Source organism: Hemiscyllium ocellatum, chromosome 23 (genome assembly GCF_020745735.1).
Source record: "Hemiscyllium ocellatum isolate sHemOce1 chromosome 23, sHemOce1.pat.X.cur, whole genome shotgun sequence".
Classification (NCBI taxonomy): Eukaryota; Metazoa; Chordata; class Chondrichthyes; order Orectolobiformes; family Hemiscylliidae; genus Hemiscyllium; species Hemiscyllium ocellatum.
This window is the reverse complement of record NC_083423.1, coordinates 20,734,723-20,755,674: the sequence shown is the minus strand read 5'-3', so window position 1 is coordinate 20,755,674 and position 20,952 is coordinate 20,734,723. Positions and strand designations below refer to the sequence as shown.

Genomic DNA, 20,952 nt, shown 5'->3' with positions numbered 1-20,952 from the left:
TTTCAGTTCTCCTTCGCTCCTAGTAAATAAGAGAGAAAGTGTAGGAGCATTTTCTCTGGCTTACTCCCCACTTTGAGAATGACCATCTCCCTGAAAATGTGAGGTCTCTGAGAGCAAGGGCATGATCACATGCTAGATATTCAAGGTGTGCAAGCAGACAGCCAGTATACAGCAACACCTCAACAAAAACTAGCCAATCAGGCAAGAGTGGACATGCTCCAAGCCAGCTTCTCCAGACATTTATCAGGTTCAATATAGTAATGACACAACAGCTCTTAGAATGCCTGACAGGACTTAATTTGATTGCAACTGAAGCCCATGGAAATAAAGGGACAGCGATGGTATCAAATCAGAATGGCCAAGGGAAACTAGTGGAGTTCTTATAGGCCATTGTTTTTAAGGTTGAACTGGAGCATATCATCATGTTCCCCAGGCATCAGCATTAGAACATTTTAAAAAGATGTTTTAATGTACTTATATCTGAAGAACATATTTTAAAAGAGATTAATTCAGAAATAATTCAAGTATACAACTCATTATATTCTATAAGCCACAAAGTGTGAAGGAGATCTTTATAAGTATATTGCAAAGAGATGCAAAAGCAGTAGATAAGGAACAGTATTGAACTTTAATTATCCTGGCATAAATTAATATAGGACTAATGTAAAAGATGGACAGTTAGAAGGGTTTTTGAAATGCGTTGAGCAGTATTTTGCTGATCAGCATGCTTCCATCACAACAAACATTGCTGGATTTGGTTCAGGGATTGATCTGGGAAATGTTCTTTGGTTAGCTACGGAAAAAGTCAAGGAGTTATGTAAAGTAAAAATATTCACCTTGAGGAGAGTCAATTTTGCTGTGGTGAGAACAGATCTGGTGCACAAATTGGAGTCAAATATTAGGAGCAAAACTGGAATGGAACAATGTACTGCCTTTATGGAGAAGTTGGCTCATTGTCACAACTCACTGGGGGAGTGCTCTGGAAATCAAGCCACCCCCATTCCCAGAGTCCTCATAAGTGTGAAAAGATTTAGTCAAACTATTCAAAGTATCAGACCGTCAACTTAGGTTAAAACAAATATTCAACAGATTTCTGTACCTAACAAGAAAATAACTGTTCGTGAAAATCTTATCTTTAACCAATGATAACTAGGAAATAATATATAACGCTATAGATTAAACTCTGCTCTTCCTTAAATTCTACCTCTCACAAAAAGCTGGCATATGAGTTCAGCACTTAAGAAAGAAGGCAAAAAGAATGTCAGCTTTTATTTCATAGGGAATGAAGTATGTAGAAAGGGAAAAGTCTTGCTAAAATTATACAAGGCACGAATTTGACCATATCTAGAAAATTGTGAACAGTTTTGATACCTTTATCTAAGGAAAGATAATGGCATTGGAAACGATCCAGAGAAGATTCATGAAGTTGATCCCAGGGGCATGGGGAGATTTTTTTTATCAATGGAAGTTGAACCTGTACTCATTTGAGTGTAGACGAATGAGAGATGAATTTATTGAAATGTATAACATTCTTTGGGATTTTGATAAGCTCGATGCTGAATGTTTTTTTTCTCTTAATGAGAGTGTCTAGAACCAAAGGGTATAATCTCCAAGTCACCTACTTAAAATCGAGAAGAGGAGGATTATTTTCTGAGGGTAGTGAATCTCTGGAATTGTTTATCACAGCTGTCTGTAGATGATGGATTACTAAATATATTCAAGGCTGAGATGGAAGATTTTTAATAAGTTGGTGAAACAAAGTTCATGGGGAAAAGATAGGAGAGTAGAGTTGATGATTGCCAGATCAGCTAGGATCTCTTTGACTAATGTAGCAAGCTCAATGGGCCTAACGGCCTATTTCTCTCCTAGATCATATGGTCGCACAAATGCACAGTAGTGAATCCAGATATTAATTCAAGCTCTGAAAGACACAACCTGAGCAGCTGTTGCTGGCAACACTTCCTGTGCATTTGACTATCCAGGCCTCAGGAGGTTTCCAAGAATTCCCACATAGCATGGGATAAGTGGTTTTCTAATAAGTAGAGATTCCTTTTTGTGCTTTTCATTTCTAGCCTATTTGAATAAAAACATTGGGCAGCTACACACCAGATCTTGCTGTCTCCCACTCCCAGACTCAGACCACTTCTTGGTTTGTAAAACACCAAAAAAAACCTCTTCCCTTATCAAATTACTGAGTTAAGTACAGTGTCAAAACATATACCATCAAACTATACTCTGTGCTATTTACTTTGTGTATAAGCAAAAGTTTTTGCATTTCATTAAGAAAAATTCCAGAAACTTGAGTTAGTCCCTTGAGTTGGTAACTAGTTACAACAAGCTACATAATTAACTAAGCACGCATCTACCACTGATAGTTAGTTTGTTTATCACTTATTAAGTCTTTACCCTTGTTTTCACTCACCAAGTGCATCAAGTTAATTACCCTGTCAAACCTATACTCCATCAAGCTAAGTGTTTGTGCTGCTTAATTCTTGCAAAAGCCTCCTCTATGTACACAAGCAAAAAATCCCACAAAGAGTTGTGAATCTTTGAATTTCTCTACTCAAGATTTGCAGTTGCTCAGTCGATGAATATATTTGACACTAAGGTCAACAGATTTTTGGGTGCTATAAGATATAGGGATATGCAGGAAGGTGCAGTTGAGGTACAAATCAGTCATGGTTTTACTGAATGGCAGAGGAGGCTTAAAGTGTAAAATGTCCTGCTCCAGCTCTATTTCCTTATATTTTTCTGAATAGAAAAAGGTATTACTCTGCTGTTCAATAAAATCCAATTATATCCTGTCCAAAAGCCATGTTGAATTCTGTCTTACACATCATTAGAATGCATACAACAGCTTTAAATGAGATGTGCAGATACATGAGAGTTCTGGAGGTGTACAGTATGGAAACAGAACCCTTGGTCCAACTCATCCATGCTGAACAAGATATCCTAAATTAATCTAGTCCCATTTGTCAGCATTTGGCGCAATCCACTTAAATCCTTCCAATTCATGTTCCCTTTCAGATGCCTTTTAAATGTTGTAATTATACCAGCCTCCATCACTTCCTCGGTGTGAAAGAGTTGCTGTTTGGGTTGGGTCCCTTTTAAATCTTTCCCCTATCACCTTAAACCTATGCTATCTAGTTTGAATTCCCCTACCCTGGGGAAAAGACCTTGGCTATTTACCCTATCTATGCCCCTCATGATTTTATAAACCTCTATAAGGTAACACCTCAGCCTCCGATGCTCCAGGGAAATTAGCCCCAGCCTATTCAGCCTCTTCCCCCATCTTTGTTAATATTTTCTGCAACCTTTCAAGTTTCACAACATCTTTCCTATAGCAGGGGGACCAGAATTGCACATAATATTCCAAAAGTGGCCTAACCAGTGTCCTGTAACATGACATCCCACTTCCTATAATCAATACACTGACTAATAAAGTCAGGTATACTGAGGTGAGATTGGGTGCTGAAAAGTTATCAGTTAAGGCTACATAATCTAAGGTTGTGTTACCTTGCTCCTAGAATTATTCAAAATGAGGAGATAAAAGCTAACACAGTCTTGAGGGTGATTCTGAGCGTGTGACAAGATTCAGGCTATGTTTGTATACTTGCTCTACCTCACAGAGCTTTCCAAAAGCACTGCCTTCTCAAAGGAAATGTGTAGAAATCAGTAATTTGGGTTTATTCCTATTCTCAGTCAATCCCATGAAGAAAACATTATGGCTGTAGTACTAAGAATTGTCTTTCAGAACTAACTGTTCAAGGACAACTATAACACAGGCATTTACATGTTAATGTGAAAAGTTACGCAGATATGCCCTTGTTATGGACTAGGCCAAACCCTTCAAAACATTTCAAGAAGGTAGCCCAGACCCTAACTTTGCTAGTTGTTTTAAGCAAGTGTAAAGTGGATATTCCAGGAGAGAATCAACTGGTCAAACCACTTAGTTTTAAACAAAACAGAATTTACTTACAAGATTACTGAATAAAACACAAACAACAGAAAACAGAATACCAAATAACTTATCCTATCTGCAAACCAAACAGACTATGATGCTGTTTCAAATACTTACAATTCCCATAAACATCCCTTGACACAAAAGGAAAAATCAAACACAGGTTCTTACAGGATAGAAGTCACAGAGAGAGTACCAGCTTGGACCTGCTGCTTTGGGTCCAGCAGCCTTTTTTCACACTACTGCAAAAAAAATCAAAGCAGAGAAAAGCTGAACTGGGAGAAATGGCCACACCCCTTTCATTGTCGAGAGTGGGGTGCTGGAACAGCACAGCAGGTCAGGCAGCATCCAAGGAGCAGGAGAATCGACGTTTCAGGCAAGAGCCCTTCAGGAATGAGGTTTGTGAGCCGAAGGGGTAAGAGATAAATGAGAAGGGGGTGGGGTTAGAGGGGGAAAGATGGCTGAGTGTGATAGGTAAACGGAGGGGGGGGGCGTGGTAATGGTAATAAGTCAGAGAGGAGGATGGAGTAGATAGGTGGGAAGGAAGATGAACCAGGTCATGAAGGCAGTGCCAAGTTGGAAGGTTGGAACCGAGATAAGGTGGGGGGAGGGGAAATGAGGAAACTGATAAAATCCACCTTGGGACCCTCCAACCACACAGCATCAATGTGGATTTCACTAGTTTCCTCCCCCCACTTTATCCCAGTTCCAACCTTCCAACTCAGCTCCACCCTCATGACCTGTCCTACCTGTCCATCTTCCACCCCACCTATCCGCTCCACCCTCCTCTCCGACCTATCACCATTACCCCCACCTCCATCAATCTATCGAATTCTCAGCCACTTTCCCCCAACCCCAGGCCCATCCCCTTGGCTCACAAGCCTCATTCCTGATAAAGGGCTCTTGCCTGAAACATTGATTCTCCGGCTCCTTGGATGCTGCCTGACCTGCTGTGCTCTTTCAGCACCCCACTGTCGGCTCTGATCTCCAGCATCTACAGTCCTTACTTACTCACCTTTCAATGTAAGTTTTTTTTTTAATCTTGAAAGCCTTCTATTTGAGGCAGTCCCTGTTAGCTATTATCAACTTGGTCCTAAAGATCTTCACCTACAGACTTTTCGGACTCTGTGTCTTTTACAACCTCTCTGGAAAAAAAAGCCAAGGACAGCATAACCTTGTTAAAGGATCAGGTCCTGTCAACAAAAAGTATGATAAATGCAACCGAACCAATTATCATCTTGTCTGACTACTCTTGATCATCACAGAAGGGCACAGATTGAGACCATTCAGCCTATGTGTCTGTGCTAGCTTTCCAAACAAACATCATTACCTTGTGCCAATTTCCTGCCTTTTCTCCAAATCTCTGAACATCATTTCCACCCAAGTAATTATCCAATGCTCTCTTGAATGTCTCAGTTGAACCTACCTCCACACTTCATGTTCATGATTACATACCCTAACTGCACACTGAGTGAAACCATTTTTCTCATGTCAAATTTGCTCCCTTTGCAAATCACTTTAAATCTATGCCATCTTGGTCTGTTCTTTTTGACAAGTGGGATTAATTTCTCTGTAGCCACTCTATGCTTCCCTTTCATGATGTTAAAAAATTCTTGTCAGATTTTCTTGGAGCTTTCTCCTCTCCAATGTGAACAATCCCAACTTCTTCAGTCTATCATCACGACTAAAATTCCTCCACCCTGGAACTATTTCTGTAAATCCCTTTTGCAGACACTCCAAAGCATTCATATCCTTCCACTGGCCCTGAGAACTATACATAGTACTCCATTTGAAATCCAACTCATGTCTTACACAGATTCAACATCACATTTTCACTCTTATACTATATGCCCTTATTAATAAAGCCAAGGATACCATATGCTTTATTCTCTCTCCACCTGTCTTCCCACCTTCAAAAAAATACAAACAGGTGTCTCTGCTCCTGCACCCCCTTTAGACCTATGTTTAAGAATAAGAGGGGTTTTTTTTGTTTTAAGGCCAAGATGAAGACTTTTTTTCTCTCGAAGTGTTGTTAGAATGGAATTCTCTGATCCAGCAGGTTGTGGGGGCGAGGCCTTTAAATCTGTTCAAGGCTAAGTAAATAGATTATTGTCAGATAAGGGAGTCACGTGTATGGAGTGTAGAGAAGGGAGTGGAGCTCAGTACAGAACCAGAATTCGATAGGTGGATGGAGGTGAATGGAGGAGTAGGCCCAAAGGACTACATGCTCCTATGTTTCTTTAAATTCTGAGGCAATTAAGTCATTTCCTCATTCCTCAAAACGTATCAACAATCTGCAGAATACAGCAATGTAGTGGATACTCTAGACTTGCCTGGATGTGACACCAATCAGGACAAAGCAGCCATCTTGATTGGCACCCCTTCCAAGACCTTCAACGTTATAATGCATAATCTGTAAGATTCACTGCAGCAATTATGTGGGCTGGTTTGCTCAGATGGTTGGAGTGTAGTGTTAATAATGCCAAGGTCATGGTTCAATCCCCAAACTGGCCAGGTTTGTAGCCACAATTTTAAAATTGCAGATTCGCACTTCAAACGTGTGCCTTTGTCTTTGCTTTGGGATGGCACGGTGGCTCAGTGGTTAGCACTGCTACCTAATGGTGCCAGGGACCCAGGTTCAATTCCAGCCACACAGCGACCCTCTGTGTGGAGTTTGCACATCCTATGTGGGTTTCCTCCCACAATCCAAAGATGTGCAGGTTAGGTGAAGTGGCCATGCTGAATTGCCCACAGTGTTCAGAGATGTGTCGGTTACGTGCATTAGTTAGGGGTAAATGTACAATAATAGGTTAGGGGAATGAGTGTGGTTGGGTTACTCTTTGGAGAGTCAGTGTGGACTTGTTGGGCCAAATGGCCTGTTTCCACGCTGTAGAGATTCTATGATCTATGAATTTACCCAGTCTCCTTCAACAGAACCTTCTAAACTCATTACTATTATCACCCTAAAAAGACAGATGCGTGGGAACACTGTGACCTGCAAGGTCTCCTCCAAGTCACATATCATGTGACGCGAAACAATATTATCATTCCTCTGCTGTTGCCTAGTCAAAATCCTGAAACCCACTTTCTTACAGGACCTAGCCTATTTGGACTGCAGTGGATAAAGCCAGCAGCTCACCACGTTCCCAAATGGATTTAGTGATAGGTAACAAATGCTGGTCTAGTCAGTGATGCCCATATGGAAAATTGGAAAGAACCCGTACATTTGATTCGTGTTTAGTGTCCTTCAAAGGAACCTAAGTTGTCTGGATGTCGGTCGTTTGAGGACAGGATCAGTCCTAGCTGTCCTCACTTTAATGGTCAAATACCCTACTGATATTCACTGACCAGGTATTACATGAACCATGGCAGACAGATTTTGGTATCCTTGGGCATGAGTTGCAGAGAGCCAGTATGCAGATACAGCAGGTGATATGGAAGACCATTGGAATTTTGGTATTTATTGCTAAAGGAATAAAAGTACAAAATTAAGGAAGTATTGCTGTGACTGTGCAATGCATCAGTGAGACTGCACTTGGAGTACTATGTACGGCTGTGGTGCCTTTACTTGAGGAGGGTTGTAGTTTATTGGAGGCAGTTCAGAGGAAGTTCATTATCCAGAGAAATGGGGTTTGTCGTATGAAGAGAAATTGAACAGATTAGACCTAAAATGTCTGGAGTTTAGAAGACTGAGAGGAGATCCAACTGATGTATATAAGATGCTATCGGGGATTGGCAAGGTACATATGGAGAGGATATTTTCTCATGTGGCAATATAGAAGGAGAGGTCATGGTTTTAGAATAAGGGGTAGCAGATTTAAAACAGATGAGGAGAAATTCCTTCTCTCAAAGTATCATGAAGTTGTGCAATTCATTACCCCAGAGTGCGGTGGATGCTGGGACAACTTAAGGTGGAGATAGACAGATTTTTAAAGGAATGGCAGGCTGAAGGGTTATGGAGAGCAGACAGGATAGTAGAATTGTGGCTCGGGTTGAGATCAGCCATGGTCATATTGAATGGTCAAGCAAGCTCAAGGAGCTGAATGACCTACTCCTACTCCTAGTTCTTATGGCTCCTGTAGCCATCGGACATGGAGAGAGCCTCAATCTGTTGAGGCAGGAGATGTGAGAGACAAGTTTTATTTACATAGAGGGTGATAAGTGCCTGTTTGTGAACCAACCCATTCCAAGATTAATCTAAGTAGTTACTGCAAGACTTGTTATAGACACGCTCTTTGACCACAGCAGATGCTGCCTGATAAGTAGGTTAATTTAATCCATCTGCTAATTTTCTGTCCAGTGTCTCAGCCAGTCATGCTAGCTTAACCTTCAGTTAAAGTGTTTGGAAATATCCCAAGTATTTTAACAAAAAATTATATGCATGTCCGTACACCTACAGCTAAATTTAACCTGAACCTCCTATCCCATTTACTCCACAATTGTCTTCACTTCCACTTGCCCTTGGGTAGCTATTCACATGAAATAGGATTAATTCTTTCATTAGCCTGGGAGAATTAGCCCTGTATTGTATTGAACCATTTTACACAAGTTAACTCTCCAACTGCCTTGACATATATTGTATATACAGCCTATTGAATGTTTACTTCGCTCAATTAGGAACATAATTTGGAAAGTCATATTTATTGCCTACCCCGGATGCCCATGGGAAGGAAGCAATTGGCTGCCTTCTTGAACTCAAACAACAAAGATCAGTACAGCATAGGAGCAGACCTTCAGCTCACTAAGACTGCACTTCTACATTATCCATTTTCCTCTATTCCCTGCCTATTCATATGTATGTCAAGATTTCTTTTAAGCATTGCTACCATGTCTACCTCCTCCACCTCATCTGGCAGCACACTCCAGCACTTACCACCCTCTGTGTGAAAAAAACTTGCCTCTTACATTTTCTGTAAACCCTCTTATACCTTAAACCTATGTCCCCTAGTAATTAGCATTACTAACCTGGGGAAAAGACTATCCATTCTACTCATGCCTCTCATAATTTTGTAAACTTCTCTACGGTCACCCCTCATCAACATTGAAGTGAAAACAAACCAAGTTTGTCCAATTTCACCTCCATGTCCTCTAAACCAGACAACATCCTCACAAACATTTCGGTACTGTCTCCAAAGCCTTTTGTAGTGTGGCGACCAGAACTGGACACTATAACTAAAGTTGTATACAACTTGTCTTACCAACTTTTATGCCCCAACAAGAAGGCTTAAGCATGCCATATGCCTTCTTGACCATCTTATCCATTTGTGTTGTCATTCCAGAGAACTGTGGACTCATACTCCAAGATCCCTCTGTATGTTGACGCTGCTAAGGGTTCTGCCATTTACTATATACTTCCCTCCTGCATTAGATGCATCACCTTCACATTTTCTGGATTAAACTCAGTTTGCCATTTTTCCAACCAAGTCTCCAGTCTATCTATATCCTCTGGCAATCATCCTCACTATCTGCAGCTTCCCCACTTCTAGTATCATTTGCAAACTTACTAATCAGACTACTTACATTTCCCTCCAAGACATTTATATACATTACAAATAATGTAATCCCAGCACTGATCCCTGCAGAACATCACAGGTCACAGATCTCCAGTCAAAAAAAAGACACTCTTCCACTGTTATTCTCTGTCTAATATGACCAAGCCAGTTCTGTATCCATTTTATTGTCTCGCCACGGATACCATGTGACTTCATCTTTTGTATCAGCTTCCTCATCAATCATCTTTGACACTTCTGAAGGTAAGTTGAGAATGGCAGCCCTGATATTATGGCTGCATTTGACCACGTGTGGCATCAAGGAGCCCTAGCAAAACTGGAATCAGTGGGTATCAAGGGCAAACTCTCTGCTAATTTAAGTTATACCTAGCACATAGGAAGATGGTTGTGGTTGTCAGAGGTCAGTCATCTCAGCTCCAGGACATCTCTGCAGGAGTCCCTCAGGGTAGTGTCTTAGGTCCAACCATCTCAGCTACTTCGTCAATAACTTTCCCTCCATCATAAGATCAGAAGTGAGCATGTTCCCTGATGATTGTATAGTGTTCAGCACCATTTGCAACTCCTCAGATAATGAAGCAGTCCATGTTCAAATATAACAATCTCTGGACGATATCCTGGCCTGGGCTGACGAGTAACATTCACACCACAAAAATGCTAGGCAATAAGCACCTCTAATTAAGGACAATCTAATCACCACCCCTTGACATTCAATGAAGTTACCATCACTGAATCCCCCACTATCAATATCCTGGGAGTCATCATTGACCAGAAACTCAATTGGATCCGGCACATAAACACAATGGCTACAAGAGCAGATCAGAGGCTAGGAATACTGTGGCAAGTAACTTATCTTTTGACTCCCCCAAAGCCTGTCCACCATCTATAAGGCACTAGTCAGGAGTACGATAGAATACTTCCCACTTGTAGTTTCAACAACACTCAAGAAGCTTGACACCATCGAGGACCATTGACTGGCATCACATCCATTACCATCCATTCTCTCCGCCACCAACATTTAATAACAGCAGTACGTAAGATCTACAAAATACACTGCAGAAATTCAATAAGGCCTTCAGACAACACTTTCCAAAACCAAGACCATTTTCTCCTAGAAGGACAAGGTCAGCAGATACATGGAAGTGACACCCCACCTGCAAGTTCACCTCCAAGCCTTTTATCATGCTGACTTGGAAATTTGTCACTATTCCTTCATTGTCACTTGGTCAAAATCCTGGAATTCCCTCTCTAAGGGCATTGTGACTCAACATACAGCATATGGACTGCAACAGTTCAAGAAGGCAGTACACCACAAGTGAATTTAGAAAAATGGTGATTACTATAGGTGAAGGTGATCTTGTGATGCTGCACAGTCAGATTTTCGCAACGACTTTGGGAGTTCGTACATTTCTCCCCGGGTCAGTGTGGGTTCCCACCAGGTGCTTCGGTTTTCTCCCATTGTCCAGAGATGTGCAAATTAGGTGGATTGGCCATAGTGTCCAGGGCTCTGCAGGCTAGATGGGTTAGCCATGATAAATGCAGGGTTACAGGGATACAGCGATGGGTCTGAGTCAGATGTTCTTCAGAGGGTCAATGTAGACTCAACAGGCTGAATGGCCTGCTTCCACATTAGGGATTCTATGACCACAAGGACTATGAGGAGAGTCAGATAGGCTGACATTAGGTCATGAGACAGACATAGTTCTGCCACTAGCAGACCTTGCCAGAAGTATGCCTGGCAGCAATAGGTCACCAATCTGAATAGATTAGATTAGATTAGATTTTTTACAGTGTGGAAACAGGCCCTTCGTCCTAACAAGTCCTTTGAAGAGCAACCCACCCAGACCCATTCCCCTACATTTTCCCCTTCACCTAACACTATGGGCAATTTAGCATGGCAAATTCACCTGACCTGCACATTTTTGGAGTGTGGGAGGAAACCGGAGCACCCGGAGGAAACCCACGCAGACACAGATAGAATGTGCAAACTCCATAGATAGCTGCCTAAGGCGGGAATTGAACCTGGGTCTCTAGCACTGTGAGGCAGCAGTGCTAAACACTGTGCCAACGCAAACCAATGGGCTTCATTAATTAGTGCCTCCTTTATGACAGATTCCAATATATTCCCTACTATGGGCATCAAACTACCAAGTCTGTACCTTTCCTCTCCCTCCTTTGTTAAATAGTGTCATTACATTTGTCACCTTCCAATCAGCAGACGACTTTCCACAATCTGTAGATTACAAAAGACAACTACCATGTATCCATAATCTATATTGTTACTTCCTTCAACACTCTGTGATGTAATTCATCTGGTCCTGACAATGTATCAGAATCTCAATCCAGCCTATTTTCAAGTGCTACCTCTTTACTAATACTATTTCTTTTTTAGCTCATCAGTTAAACAAGTCCCTTGGTTATCTATCATTTCTAGATCACTTTGTATCTTCTGAGAAGATATACAAAGTAACTTTTGTTTTTCTGCCACTTTCATCTTTTACATTATAAATTTTCCTGTAAAGTTGTAATGGCCTACACTTATTCTTGCTAATCTGTTTCATTTTACATATCAATAGAAATATTTACAGACTGCCTTTATGTTCCTCATTGGCTTGTGTTCACAGTCTATTTCTATTCCAAGCAAGATCAGGAAACACATATTCACAGAAAGGATAATTGAAAATTTCAAAACCGAGGTTGACAGGTATGGGTGTATTAAATGATTTAGATTTAGATTTTATTGTCACATGTACTCAAGTACAGGAATAAAGAGTACATTAAAAAGTATACAAAGTCACCATTCTTCAGTGCCATCTTAGTATACAAAAGACAGGATTAAAAACAGAAGCAGATTTAAAAGAAACAGCCAAAACAAAATCAACATATTAATTAAAGTTAGATAAATGGAGTTAAAATACAGAACAACTGTGGTACCTGTTGAGCAGCAGAACAGGGTCAAAAAAATGAAAGGTCTCCTCCTGTTCTTATGTTCCACATGCACATTACAAACATAGTGCAACAGTAATGGACCATAAGAAATAGGAACAGGAATTGATTATTTAGCCCCTCAGGCCTTTCAATTGGATCATGGTTGATCTGACCTTTCTTACATTCACTTTCTTACATTGACCCTGTAACTATTGATTCCCTGACTGATCAAGAATCTCTCATCTCAGCCTTAAATATACATAAGGAATTTGACACCACAACTCTCTGTGGCAAGGAGTTCCAAAGACTCTCAACCCTCAGAGAGAAACAAAATTCTCCTCGTCTCAGCCTTTAATTGGTGCCGCTTTATTCTGAGACTATGCCCTCTAGTCCTAAACTCTCCCATGAGGGGAGTGACCTCTCAGCATTTACCCTATCAAGCCCCTTAGGAATCCTATATGCTTCAATGAGATCACTTCTCATTCTTCCAAAATGAACAACTTTGTATTTTCACATATTATACTCCATTTACCATTTTATTGCCCACTTATTTAACCTGTCAATGTCTCTCTGGTTCTTTATCTGTTGGATTTAAATAGCTTTTTAATTCATGTTTCTCATTTTCTCATTTGAATTTCAAATATTAAGAATAATTTGTTCAATACACAGCACAAGCTGTTTGTTCTCTTAATTGTCAGCTGAAAGGAAAGAATTTTTCTGAAAAGCCGATCTTCACAATTCACTGAGAGTGGCTGAAGTCTCAGTGAACCACATGCCCCAAACAGGAAGGTTCCAGACTTCATTCTTGATTTATCTCAGCAGGTTGGTGGCAAAGGTGCTAAAGTAGACCTCAGTATCATGGAATCCAATGGAAAAATATTAGTGCTTACTCCCTCCACCCTAGCTGCAGAACAAGAGTGTGCATTAAGGTGTGGTGGAAGGAGGGAGGTAGAAGAAAACTTATTGAGGATACTTGGGTGGCATGAGTTACAATGACCTAAGACCATAGGTTATAGGGGCAGAATTAGGCCATATGGCATATTGAGTATGCTCTTCCCTTCAATCATGTCTGATATGTTTCTCAACCCAATTCTCCTGCTTTAACTCTTGATCCCGTGAATAATCGAGAACCTATCTATCTCTGTCTTAAATACATTGGATGATTTGGCCTCCACAGACTTCTGTGGCGAGGAGTTCCACAGACTCGCCACCCTTTGGCTGAAAAAATTCCTTATCTCAGTTCTATAGGGTCATTCCTTAAATCTTAGGCTGTGCCATCAGGTCCTAGTCTCTCTTACGAGTGGAAATACCTTCTCCACATCACATTATCAAGGCTTCTAAGAATTCTGTATGTTTCAATGAGATCACCCCCTCCTCCTTCTAAGCTCCATCAAATACAGAGCCAGAGTCCTCCATATAAAAAATCCTTCACCACCTGGAATCATTCTTCTCCCTCCTTTTTGCTTTTTGATTATTTTCTGCTGGCTTTTAAAGGTTCCCTGATTCTTTGGCTTCCTACTAATCTTCACTACATTGTATGTACATCAGCCATGGTTGCCTCATCCTCCCCTTAGTTTGTTTCTTCTTTCCTGGAATGAATTTCCATTGTGTCTCCAAAATTGCACCCAGAAATTCCTGCCTTTGCTGCTCCACTCTCTTCTCTGCTAGATTCCCCTTCCAATCAACTCTGACCAGCTGCTCCCCCATATCTTTGTACTTACCTTTACTCAATTGTAATACTGTTAAATCTGATTCCAGCTTCTCTCTCTCAAACTGCAAGGTGAATTCTGTATATTATGGTCACTGACCCCCACGCGTTCTCACCTTCAGGTCCCTAATCAAGTCTGCCTTATTACACATCACCAAATCCAGTGTCTGTTCCCTGATGGGCTGTACTTCAAGCTATTCCAAAAAACTAACTGGTAGACCTTCCAAAAACTCCTTTTGTTTTAATCCACTTCCAACATGAATTTTTCAGTCCACCTACATATTGAAGACCCTCATGATATTGAAATTGTGCTTTTCTTACAAAACTTTCCAGATTTATTTTCTTCCTCACATTCTGGCTACTGTTAGAAGACCTGTACACAGCTCCCATCGGGGTGTTTTTCACTTTACAGTTCCTCAACTCCATCCAACTCTATATTGCTTCTTGCTATCATTTCTAATTAACAAGGGAACCCTGCCCCTTCTGCTCACCGACCTTTCATTAAGACATGGATCCCTGAATATTTAGTTCCTAGCTCTGATTCCCTTGCAGCCACAACTCTGTGATACTCACAACATCATATCCACCAATTTCAATCTGCACTACAAGCTCATTTGTGTTGTTTTGTATACTGCACACATTTCAGTTCAACACTCTCAGTCCTGCATTGACTGCCTCCCTTTTTGTAGTTGTCCCCTAATCTGCTCTGCCTGAAGTTAGATTCCTGATGCTTTCCATATTCTATAATTTGTTTTGGAAACTTTAATAAACTCTTCTGAACCCCTCTCACCCCCTCCCCCTCCAAATTTCAACCTTTTCCAAAATTTTCCATGCACTGAACTTCATTTCCCCCCAAACTATTTAGTTTAAAGTCAACTAGGCAAAAGTGAGGACTGCAGATGCTGGAAATCAGAGTGGTGCTGGAAAAATACAGCTGGTCAGGCAGCATCCAAGGAGCAGGATGCTGCCTGACCTGCTGTGCTTTTCCAGTACCACTCTGATCTAAACCCCCCAGTATTTAGGTTAAAGCCCTATTCACAGCCCCAATTATGCAGTTTACCAGGACTCTGGTCCCAGCATGATTCAAGTGCAGCCTGTCCCATTGGAACAGATCCCTTCTTCCTTGGTACTGGTGCCAATGTCCCATGACTTATACATAACTCTCAGCTTATATATAAATGTTTGTTCTTGAACCTTACTCGTGGCGGTCAGTACCTCTGCGTAGGTACTAAATTTAATGTTACAACATCTAACGTCAATTTGTGGCCGGAGTCAAGGCTCAACAGATGGAATTTTGTGCTGAGAATTTACTGCACCATCTAGAGGCAGGAGGAACAACGCATGTACATGGTATTGGGTCATGACAACACCTTCGGCTCTCCTTGTCCAACATTGTTAACATTTAGCTCACTCTGTCTGAAAAGGTGTGACTGTCAATTAGATGACTGATAATGGCTGTGCCAGAGCGGGAGAAACAAAACACAAAGAGGGTCATTGCTGTTGGATGGCCAAGGAGTAGGCAGCCTGTATCTCTGTGTGTTGTACGTTGGTCTCTGATCAATGTTCTTAACCTTTAAAAGCCCTGTGATTGGTTGTTGCTGCAGCCCTCTCCCTAAAACCTCGAGTCATTTACCTTGTCCACTCAAAGTGGGCTTACAGAAATTTTCTCCCCCATTGCATACAATGAGTGCTTCTCTGCCAGGTGGCTCCCAGTCTCGTCTTGATGTGCCAATGAACCCCCAAACATTTGCATAGACCTCCTAATATACCATCTCAATAACTCCACAGATTTCACACATTCTCAAGTCTCCATTCAACCCATCTATGTGCGCTTGCCTGCACCTACCTTGCCTTCCCATTCAGACCCTGGCACATTATGTGACCACAACTGTTTTGGTACTTCATTGGGTCCTCCACAAAGGATACTTCAGACCTTGAACAATCCCCTTCTGACATTATCTCATTTGCATCCATATTTTACTGTATCTCTCCTTAGCTCCTTGCAGATCCTAACGCCGCTCTCCACCCCACTTCACACTTGTACTCTGCCCTTCTGCACTCTGCACTCTCTCCCCTACCCCACCCCTCTCCCCCACCCCACCCCCACCCCTCTCCCCCACCCCACCCCCACCCCCCCCACCCCCAGTGTCCCACCCTTTCCTCTTCCCCTTTAGTTTCTATGATGGACTGACTGTAGCCCATCTCCTTGACCAACATGACTAGCCTGCCCAAGAAAAGGCATGCCCAAACTCCTGGCTGGTAGCAATGCACCTTGCTAACTGCATTGAACCAACTCCCCAGACTAGCCACAGTGGAGCCAAAGAACTGCTTGTGACCCACTCACTGGACTACAGAGGCATGGACTCCCAACCAATAAAATCCCAACTAAATGCCTAATCTGGTAAGAGAGGTACTGTACCCAGACACCACCAAGTGATAGATACTTCCAGGGCCTTCATTGTGAACTAATCCCTTAAAACAGATATTTGTTGCATAAACTACTGACATGTGGCAGTAGTGTGAGACTGCAGTAAATGTGTGTTCCCTAGCCTGAAGTTTGCTGGTCAGCAATCTACCCAATAGTGTGAATATTCTAATCTGAAATGCAAGGCAAGGCAAGGCATAGATGGTGCTGGCATACAGATAGGTGCTAATGAGCAAGCACTAAGAGAGCAAGCAAACAGCTCTAAGTTGCAGCCTAGTCCAGTCCATGCGCAAAATTTGTGTGTGCAAAGTGTCCCTGCCGCAACCTTTCAGTGCTAGTTGCCGGTGTGCCCTACATCCAAGTTTGTGCTTCCAAAATGCCAGTGCATTGGAGATGTGCCATGAGCATTGCCAGTGTCCATGGAAGAAAGGTGGGTAGGACTGATGCCTGTGGATTGTGCCCTGGGCTACTCCTTGGTTTCAGGCAAGAAAGAGATTGTTTGGAAAGAGAGACCAGCTGATTCTGCCAGGTATGCACTCGCGTTTTCATGTGGAATTTTTTTCTGGTGTCAAGAAGATGGGAGGCTGAAAAATAATGAAGCAAATTGTGCTGTCAGCAATGCATTTAACAAGTAATAATGATGTCAGTTGATAAGTCACTGCTGCCTAGCAGAAATCTCACCATGATACTTAGAAAAAGCATAAAAGATGCCACAGGTCACATGTCAATGAGATGATCTTTCTTGACTTCTCATCTCTGTCATACATCTCATCATAGCCTGCATCATTCAAATCATGACAAGATTCCACCCTTTGATTCTCTTCCTGACAGTCTGAAGTCTGCAGATCCCTTGTACCATCAAGTTGCCTTTGTCCCAAACAGTCAGTCATGGACAGTTAATGGATAAAGTTCCCATAGTATGTTTACTGTATATGATTCTCTAGCAGTACGAGCAGTATACAATCTTTGCTGGTCTGTAGCTCCTTAGATACCTGTACCTTTTCTGTTCAGACTTCATGCCTGTTTTCTACTAACCTTTTGCAATTCATGCACAAGGACCCCAGACCCCTCTGCAATCTCTCACTATTTGAATAACCTACTGTTTTTATCCTTCCTGTCAAAATGGATACTTTAGCATTTTCCTACAGTACACCCCATCTTTCCCCATTTACTTAACCAGTCTTTTATCTTTTTGTGGCCTCCTTTTGTCACCTTCACAACTTACTTTTCTACCAACTTTTGTGGTATCAGCAAGTTTGCCTCACATCCCATTATCTAAGACATTTGTGTAAACTGCAAATATTTGAACAGCACTGATCCTTATGGCACACTACTTGATACATTTTGCCAAACTGAAAAAGATCCATTTTTCCCAATCTCTGCTTTCTATTAGCTACCCAGTGTTCCATCCTTGCTAATAAGCTGTGCTCTACACCTCGAGCTCTTATCAAATGTTTTGGAAATCTAATCCAACAGTTACCATTTATCCACTGTGTTACTTCTCTAAAGGTCTCCAATGAAATAGTACTTTTAAGATTCTAGGATGAAGTCCATCAGAACATGGGCACCTGTCAGCCCACGGTTCCAACAGTTTATTCAGTACCACTTCTCAGGTATGGCTGCCACTTTACCCAGACTTGTTGCTAGAGTCTGATGAATCAGAATCCACTTATCCCACATCAGTTTTTGAATTGTGTATTCGTCTCTCTAAATGGAATCACATTAATTTGCATGTGGCTCACATAATAATACATAAATTAAGACCTTGGAGTTTCTGCTTTTTAATTTGGTGCCTCGCTTCTCATACTGACTGTTCAGACCCTCTGTCTTTGTCCTGCCTGTGTTGTTGGTATCTACATGGACACTGATGACTGGATTCTCCCAATCCCAATGCAGGTTCCTCTCTAGCCCTCAGCAGATATCTTGTACACTGGCACTGGGCAAGCAACACAACTCTGTTGATTTTGTTTAAAAAATCTGTTTTTGGGATGTGGGCATCAGCAGCTGGACCAGCATTTGTTGCCTGTCCTAATTGCCACTTGAACTGTTTTGCTAGGATCATTTCAGAGGAAAGCTAAGGGTCAGCCACATTGCTTTGAGTCTGGTGTCATATGTAGGCCTGATAGATTTTTTTTCCTTAACAACATTTAGGAATGATCAACAATGTTTGCATGGTTGCCAATAGACAGCTTTTAATTTCAACTTTTAGTTAATTCAGATGTCGTCATCTATCATGGTGCGATTTAAACTCATGTCCCCAAATATTTATCTGGATTTCTGGATTACTGGTCATGTGACAATACCACTAAGCCATTGTCTCTTCACACTCTGCTGCAGAGTCAATTCACCTCACAATAATGTTTCCTATGACCATTACTGCCTTATTACTACCCCCACTTGAATAAGTTCCTACACCAATGTGCCATCCAATGTACCAATGTACACCAATTAGCTCATCCAGCCTGCAGCCCTCACTCTCATCCAGACAAGTTGGAAGAAACTCAAGCTTGGACAATTATACGGACTGAATCTCCTGTGTTTCTGTCCTCTGTTACCCCTTACCTTCCTCACTTGCAGTCACACTCTCATGGCCCTGAATACTAACTAAATCAGATAACCCAACCCTAAAAGGACTGATTCATGGTACAGTGAATCCAGGTAACTTTCTCCCTCTGTGATGTATCATAGATTTAGTTGTTCATCCTCCAGCTCATAAATTCTGAGCTGAAGCTACTCAAACATCAAAAACTTTGTCACAGATATGTTCTGCCATGTGGTGTTAAGGGCTTGAATGGAGTGTAAATCGTTAAGTTTGAACAAGAAAATGTTCTTATACAGTTTGTGCATGTACCTATTAGAGATGGAACAATACTTGACTTTCTGCTGGGAAATAAGGCAGAGCAAGTGATTGAGGTGTCAGTGGGGCAGGGATTGTAATTCTATTAGTGTCAAAATAGTTATGGAAAAGGATAGACCTGATCAAAAAGTTAAAGGTCCAATTTGGAAGAAGGCCAATTTTGACTTAAGAGGGAAATCAGGGGACATGAAATTGCTTTAGCAAGTAGGGTTAAGGAGAATCCATAGGGATTCTACAAATACACTGAGGATGAAAGAGTAACCAGGGAGAGAATAGACCCCCTTTAAAGATCAGCAAGACCGCCTTCATGTAAAACCACAGGAGATGGGAGAGATAACAAGTATTTTGCATGAATTATTACTGTGTAGAAGGATATGGAAGCTAGAAACCTTGGGAAAATAAGCAGTGATGTCTTGAAAAGTGTCCGTATTACAGAGAAGGTGGATAAATCCCCCAGCCTGATCAGGTATATCCTAGAACTTGTTATAAGTTCAGGAAGTGATTGGTAGGACCCTTGCGGAGATATTTATCATCGATAGCCGTGGGTGAGGTGCCCAAAAGCTGGGGGTTGGCTAACATTGTGCCATTATTTAGGAAAGGTGATAAGGAAAAGCCAGGGAACTACAGAGGAGTGAGCCTTACAAGAGTGGCAGGTAAATTGTTGGAGGGGATTCTGAGAGACAGGACTAACATGTATTTGGAAACTCAAGAACTGATTAGGGATAGTCAACATGGCTTTCTGCAAGGGAAATTGTGTCTCACGAGCTTGATTGAGTTTTTTTTGAAGAAGTGACAAAAAGGATTGAAGGCAGAGCACTGAACATTGCCTATACAGACTTCAGAAAAGATGTTTGACAACTCTCCAGATAGTAGATTGGTTAGCAAGGTTCCATTGCATGGAATACAGGGAGAGCTAGCTATTTGGATACAAGAATGGCTTAAAGATAGGAGACAAAAGGGGATGATGGTGGGTTGCTTTTTGGACTGGAGGCTTGTGACCAGCAATGTCTGCAAGGATTGGTGCTGGGTCCACTCCTTTTAATCATTTATATAAATGATGTGGATGTGAATATAGGAGGAATGGTTAGGAAGTTTGCAGATGGAACCAAAATTGGTGGTGTAGTAGGTAACGAAGAAGGTTACATCAGAGTACAATGGGACCTTGACCAAATGGCCAAATAAGCCAAGGAGTGGCAGATGGAGTTTAATCGAGATAAGTGTGAGGTGTTGTATTTTGGTAGGGAAAATCAAGGCAGGACTTATATACTTAATGGTAAGGTCCTGGGAAATGATGTTGAACAAAGAGATCTCTGAATGCAGGTTCATAGTTCTTTGGAAAGTGGAGTCACAGGTAGTCAAGAAGGCATTTGGTACGCTTGCCTTTATTGGTCAGTGCACTGAGTATGGGAGTTGGGAGGTCATATTGGAGCTGTATAGGACATTGGTCAGGCCATTTTTGGAAAACTGCATTCAATTCTGGCCTCCCTGCTATAGGAAGGAAGTTGTGAAACTTGAAAGGGTTCAGAAAAAATTTAAAAGAATATTGACTGGATTGAAGGTTTGAAC

At 41.6% G+C, this 20,952-nt stretch overlaps 1 protein-coding gene across 1 annotated transcript in view; it reads left to right on the top strand.

Moving 5' to 3' along the window:
* shank3a (SH3 and multiple ankyrin repeat domains 3a) overlaps positions 1–20,952 on the top strand; it is a 994,510-nt gene that overhangs the window by 898,095 nt on the left and 75,463 nt on the right. The gene's annotated exons all lie outside the window — the stretch shown is intronic.